Below are 7,785 nucleotides of genomic sequence, written 5' to 3' on the forward strand. Positions count from 1 at the left end.
TCCAATAACTACCTGGACTCCATATTACCATCAATTAACATCAACTGTAATACTGAACTGCCTGCCACCTAACACACAGTATGAATGCAGATCAATTCCTGATCTTTGTTTCACCCAAATGAGGATGGGTTCCCTGTTGGGTCTGGTTCCTCTCAAGGTTTTTTCCTATTGCCATCTCAAGGAGTTTTTCCTTGCCACTGTCGCCCGCTGCTCGCTTATCAGGGCGTGACCATTTTGATTCATACACATTCACATTCCATAAAACTTAAATAATTCTTTTGATTGTGTAAAGCTGCTTTGCGACAATAACAATTATTAAAAGCGCTATACAAATAAAATTGAATTGAATTTAGGAAATTTGACAGATTTTACTTGCCCAACATTATCGCTCTCTTTAGATCATTTAATGCTTGGTGTGATTACTCCTCAGTAGGGCTAACTAAAGAACTTCTGACCCTCTCATGACACCTGCCCAGAAATCTGAGGGTCTATATTCACAACCTAATAATCTTTTACCCACATACAGACACAGCTATAACAGCAAATGACATGTGGCATTCTAAAATATACATCTAAATGTTCTTTTGTAAATATGCACATTTTTGGTTTGCATGTACAGTGAAACCTCGGATTACGAGTAACCCGGTTTACGAGTGTTCCGCAAGACGAGCAACGATTTTGAATACATTTTGACTTAGAAAACGAGCATTGTCTTGGTTTACGAGCACCAAGTATCATGTAGCACGCATGCGTTCTTGATTTGATGCCGAGCGTCACATGATCACAACCGAGCCAACGGTTTTTCTCTATCTTGCGCTGCGGGTAATCATCTTCCCTGCTGGGTCATAGTGCTCGTCTCCCACTGGTATAATCAACAAACGTGTGTGTGTGTTTTTCTTTTTCTTGCGCTGCAGAGTGTGTGTGTTATGCGTGTGTAATTTGACACTGCGCTGGTTAGCACACACTCTCTCTCGTCGTTATTGTGTCTCAGTGTTTAAGTGTGTTTTATGTGTGTGCCCGCGCGTAATTATTTGTTTTTTATTGTTTTCTCACTTTTTACAACAGATAAAAGAAAAAAGAAGGAAAAAAAAACAAACATATACATAATTTAAATAACATAACAAACAACATAACATACATACAAAGTGCTTTTCTATTGTGTACAGGAAATAGCATCAGAACATCATAAGCAAAACCTGGTAACAGCCACATAGTTTTGTCCTCTTGTAGTCATATTTGTTTTTTGATATAATCTATGAAAGGACGCCACCTAGCCTTGAACTTGGATCTTGAACCACTTAAATTCAGTCTTATTTTCTCCAAACTAAGGAAATACAGGACATCGTTTGCCCATTGTTTAAAAGCCGGGGGAAATGATTGTTTCCAATCAATCAAAATCAGGCGTCTTGCCAACAGGGAGGTAAAAGGAATACAGTCCAATTCACTTTTTGACAGGTTGTTGTCTTCGTATACGGTGCCAAAGATAGCAGTTAAAGGATTTGCACAGACATCTTTACAGAATATTTTGGAATAAGATGCCTTTTTCTTGCCATATTAAGAATGCTTGGTCATTTAAAGGCTGAGGAAATCTATGATTATTGGCAATTGGGGTAAGTACTGAAGCTCTCTGCCAGCCAAAGAATTTGCGGATCTGATTCCAAATTTGAATAGAGTTCCATACTACTGGGTGTAGGGATTGGCAGTCTAGACCTAACGGCAAAGGTGCAAACAGGAGAGCTAGGAGCGAAGAGAAGAGACAGGCAGCTAATTCTATCTGAACCCAATCTGGTGCCTGGTTAGTGTAAAGTGAATTCTGCCAGTACTTCAGAGCCCTCAAGTTACAGGCCCAGAAATAAACTTCAAAATTTGGTAGCACCATTCCCCCACCCTCTTTAGGTTTTTGGAGATATTGTAGATGTATTCTGGGGGGTTTCTTGTTCCAGATATAAGACGAATTATTTTTTATTTAAATGGGAGAAAAAAGATTTCTTAATATAGATAGGTACTGTATAGTTTGAAATAAATACAAGAATTTAGAAAGCGTATTCATCTTAATAATATTGATTCTACCCACAAAAGAGGTGGGGAGGTTAGACCATTTAAGGGATAGTCTGGTTTGTTTCAGAAGGGGGGTAAAGTTAAGTTTAAATAGCTTGGATACATTGTTTAAAATATTCACCCCTAAATATGTAAATTTATCAGAGGCTACTGCAAATGGGTAATGACAGAAGGAGGAGGTTTTTACTCCTTTGTAATTTATGGGAAATAGCTCGCTTTTAGAAAGGTTGAGTTTATATCCTGACATGTAAGTAAAATGTTTAAGAGCAGTCATAATATGGGGGAGAGATTTATGGGGATCTGTAATAAATAAAAGCAGGTCATCCGCATATAATGACAGTTTATATTCTCTGCTACCTCTAGATATACCGAGTATATTTGTATTTGATCTCAACAGAATTGCTAAGGGTTCAATTGCCACTGCAAAATAGTAAAGGAGACAGGGGGCAGCCAGTTCTACCCAGTTCAGAAAATTGGACCCTAGACCAAATCTTTCAAGACAGTAGAAGAGATATCTCCACTCTACTCTGTCAAAGGCTTTTTCTGCATCTAGACATATACAAATTTCTGGTTTATGCTTATTCAGGTTAGGGGAGTACATAATATCAAATACTTTACGTATGTTAAAAAATGAAAATAGTTTTTTAATAAAACCAGTTTGATCCGGATCTATGATAATAGGAAGAACGTCCTCCAATCTCCTGGCCAGGACCTTCGCCAGTATTTTACAGTCCACATTTAGCAAAGATATAGGTCGGAATGGTCAGATATACAGTAGGTCCATGCCTTTTTTGGGTAAAACTGAAATCGTTGCTTGATAAAACGTATGAGGGAGAAGACCTCCAGGGAATGATTCTTCAAGTACCCCAGGTAGCAGCGGCATTAGTTTATCTTTAAATGTTTTATAAAATTCTACTGTAAAGCCATCCGGCCCAGGAGCTTTTGAATTTTGCATGCATGAGAGTGCTGCATTAAGTTCTTCTAATGTTAAAAGTTTCTCCAGTCCTGTATTATCATCCGGTGGGATTTGGGGTAAATTGATAGAATCGAAGAAAGAATCAAGTTCTTGAGAGTTATAATCGATTTCAGATATAGGGTCGAATAGAATTGTTCAAAAGACAGCATTAATTTCTAACTCATCTTTTGTGATCTTGCCATCACTTTTATGAATAGAAATTATAGTATTTGCAGGAGAATGCTGCCTTATTTGCTGAGCGAGGATCTTTCCTGATTTGTCCGATGATTCATAGAATTTGGAGCGGGATTGGAGTAGAAGTCGTTCCGTTTGCTTGGATGTTATTAGATCAATCTCCATTTGTATCTTAGTTCTTTCTTTAAAAATATCCGGAGATGGTTCACTTGCCCTTTTCAGGTCCAATTGTTTAGTTTGGTTCATAAGATCATTCAAACGCTGATTCCTTTTTTTTTTTATCCCACGAAGCAAATGAAATTATTTCTCCCCTGGTATAAGCTTTTAAAGATTCCCTGACTATAGCTTTACTGACATCTGGGGTCACGTTGACAGCTAGAAAAAAATTCAATTCTACTATTAATTAGGTCTACAAAGGATGGGTCAGAAAGAATAAAATTATCAAAGCGCCATGTCTTACGAATTGACGATCTGGGAAATGTCAGTTTTAGTACGACTGGCAATGATTTGAAATTACAATAAATTCATATTTACAATCAGTGATAGAGGTGAGAAGTTTATCGTTTATTAAGAAGTAGTCAATTCAGGCCTCCGAGTGCCGCATTGGTAAAGCGCTCGCCCTATCATCCAGAGATCGCTGGTTCGAACCCCGGGTGATGCTGTTTTCCTCTCACAGCCGGAGGCACAGAGAGAGCTGATTGGCCGAGCTTGATTCCTCCGAGTGTGTTACTCCGCCCCTAACGGTGCGTGAGCTAGCAGTTCGAAAAGATGCGGTCGGCTCGCGTCACGTGGTTCGGAGGAAACACGGGATAGCTTTCGTCCTCCCGACTGAGTGGTTGTAGTAGCCTTGATGTGTGTGGGAGCCTCCTAGCGACGGGGAGTAATTGGCCACGACTAGATTGGGGAGAAAATCGGAGGAAAAAAGAATGGGACAGGACTAAATAAAAAAAAAAAAAAAAAAAGAAGTAGTCAATTCGAGAATATGACAGATGTACTGGAGAGAAAAAAGAAAACTGCCTCAGATTTGGATATAGAAAACGCCAAGGGTCAAATAATTTGTAGGTCTCCAAAAAAGCATTTATAAACATGGCGGATTTAGTGATATTGTACGGTGATGTTGAAGAGCCTGTTTAAGTTTGAATTTCACCGAGTTGAAAGCTGCTCTTTTGCGGCTCAGATCAGCACTCAAATCCGGGAAAATATGGACCCGTGTTTCGCGAAATGTAAGCTCTCCGCGCTTCCTAGAAGCTTGAAGAATCTTGGCTTTATCAGAGAAGTAGTGAAGACGAACAATCATTGCTCTAGGCCTGTCCCCGGCGCGAGGTTTCAGGGCGAGGGTACGATGAGCACGATCCAAAACTACTGACTGAAGATCTGATATGTCCTCACCTAACATCTTCGAGAAGAAACCGGACATGAAGTCAGTGGGTCGGCCCTTCAGGTATACCTATAATTCGCAGATTTTGGCGGCAACTCCTTTTTTCGAGATCTTGTTGTTGTTCCTGCAGCTTCAATATTAGTTTTTTTATAGTTGAAATTGTAGATTCAATTGTTCCGAGCGAGTCATGATGAGAGTTGAGTGTTGTTTCCATTTTCTCCATGGCGTCAGACATATCAGCTTGTTTGGTTTGAACGGAATGAATTTGGCCCGTCATCTCCAATTACAAGGCATCCATTTTAGTTTTGACATCCGAGCGGAGGGTTTCGACAATCAATCCGACCTCAGATCGGAAATTCGTTATTTCTGTTTTTAAGGGGCTCTGTCATCTGTTCGCAGGAGGATGTCAATTTAGTTTTGATCAGTTGAAGGAGTGAATTGTTTTCAAGCAAGGAAGGCTCACCGCAGTTGCTGACGCTACTTGTAGGAATCACAGCGGCCTCCATGTTGTTTTGCTTTAAGACAGGGCTATCAAGCCGCGTTTGTCTTGTCATCGATTTTTTTTACATTTTTGCTTGCCATTTTCCTAAAAATACGTCGACCGTAGATGCAGGCTCTTGGTAGAAACAGAATGATCTCACTCCTGGGTAAATTTACGCGTAATTAACGCTAATAAAACAAAAATTAATGAGAGCGCGAGCGGAACATGACTACCTCCTCATCTTGCCACCGGAAGTCCTCCTGTGCGTGCGTAATTTGACACCGTTCACTCTCTCTCGCCTTAAATGTGTTTGTGTGTGTGTGTGTGTGTGTGTGTAAAACAGAGAGGGGGTGCTTTACTCACACACAACCGGCATGGTGTAAAATTATATGCAGCGCAGGAGAAGGAAAAACACTAAAATGGAACTAAACAGCGCCTGTGCGCATAAATGGAAACACTTAGCTGTCGAGATTTTTTTTTTTTAAGTTTTTATTTATTTAAGGTAATGTGCAGGTTAATTTGTTTTATTTTTACTTTATATTTTGTGTTAATTATTTTTATGTATTTATTTTTTGGGCTGTGGAACAAATTCTTTTAATTTCTATTATTTCTTATGGGAAAATGTGCTTTGATTTACAAGCGTTTTGGAATACGAGCCCGCTTCCAGAACGAATTATGCTTGTAATCCGAAGTTCCACTGTATTCCATTGTGATTGGCAGCATACAGGGGCAAGAAAAAGTAAGTAAACATATCAGAATGTCATGGCTTTATGCATTAATTTATCATAAAATGTGATCTGATCTTCATATAACTTAAGAGTATTGAGAAATAAATATGCCTAAAAAAATCTTGATCTTTTATGTCTTTATTGAACACACTCATTCAACATATAAAATGGTAGTGGAAGACTACAATGGTAGTGACCCATTCTTAGCAGCAATAACCTCAACCAGGGACTTCCTGGTTTAGCTGTGGATCAGACCCACACATTGTATAGGAGGCCCATTCTTCTTGGCAGAACTGCTTTAACTCCATCATATTTTTTTTGGCATTTCATGTGTATGGCTTCATGTCATTCCATAGCATCTCTATTGGGTTGAGATCTGGGCTCTGACTGGTCTGGGCCACTCCAAAAAAATTTCTGAAGCCATTCTATTGTGGACCTGGTGTTTTGGGTCATTGTCCTGTTGGATCACACAACTTCTACATAGTTTCAGCTGACGTACTATACAGACATTCTTACATTATCCTAAAGAATGTTTCGATACACTTGGGAATTCATCTTCCCCTCAATTATTGCAAGCTCCACCATACTTTTGTGAAAACAGTGATGTTTTCATTATAATATGCATTTTACACCAGATGTAGTGCTTAGTTTCATCAGTCCACAAAACATTTTGCCAACACTGCTGAGGAGTGTCAATGTGTTCTTTTGCAAACTTAGGAAGGCAGCAATGTTAATTTTAGTAAACAGCAGCTTCCTTCCTGGGAAGGAACCAAAGACCTATCTTTGTATTATATGAAACAAAAACTGAAACCATAACAAAATGTATATAACTGACACACGTATAACTTGGCAATAAATGTTATAAGTTTTATTGTTTAATTCCTAAAGAGCTTAATATTGTGTAAGTAATTTACAAATTATTACAAATTATGTAATTTTAACATTAGGTCATCATTGGTAATAATAAAGAGTAATCTTGCTTTTTAACTTTTGGTGGTGATGATTGTCCATCATCACTTGTACACAGTTCCCCTCTGTACACCACAGTTCCCCTATGAACATAGTCTTGCTCCCTGTGGTTTGGAATCACTTCACATGGCTGAATACCCTGTGCGGTTTACATCACAAGCAACTACTGTGATGTAGAACTACTATGTAATTGTTACACAGCTTGCATTAATAGAAACACAACTCGACATATGCAAAGAAAACTAAGACTGAGACTGAGAATGAGTCATGAATATCACACCATATAATTGGCACGTTTGTGCTTTTCACACTGTTTATTGTGCACATATTTCTTAATGTTATGCAAACTGTAATGTAACACATGCACAAGACATATGTTCTGTTATCTTAATTGCAATAAATTAATTAATGAATAGTTGAGGAGACCAAGTGACACATACTGTTCATTTTATTGCAATATATAAAATTTTACTATCATTTCCCATCCACAAATTATGCCGACTGTTCGGTTGCTGCATAATATATCCCACCCTTTCTAAATTTTAGATTCAAGACCTAAACAGAACAGATGATTAAGTATAACCAGACCCAACATCACTTGACTTTGTTCTTTGGCCTCATATGAAGTCAGGAGTCAGCAGCTCAAAACCACTGTTGCACTAAAGCTCAAAATCATCTCTGCATGCAACATCGTCAGTTCTGTTACATTGCAAAATGTTTAATGACCTTGTATTCAGCACACGTTCAAGTGCCATAGAGTCTGTAAATTTAAGTATTTGCTGTAATTTATAATTAAAACGAAATTGTCATTAGATTTAGCCTTTTTTAACAAACTGAATTTAAATCTATGCATAATACTATGCATAATAAATATATCCTAAATGAAATAAACTGCATATGAACAAGAGCAACATGCTGTGATTTAACATCCAAAAATGGTCAAAATATTGAGCATAGCTCTCAGTACATCTACATATTTCTGGGTTGTGGTTACAGAAAGGAAAAACTGTAGGAAGTAAAT

This window comes from Clarias gariepinus, chromosome 13 (genome assembly GCF_024256425.1).
Source record: "Clarias gariepinus isolate MV-2021 ecotype Netherlands chromosome 13, CGAR_prim_01v2, whole genome shotgun sequence".
NCBI classification, from domain to species: Eukaryota; Metazoa; Chordata; class Actinopteri; order Siluriformes; family Clariidae; genus Clarias; species Clarias gariepinus.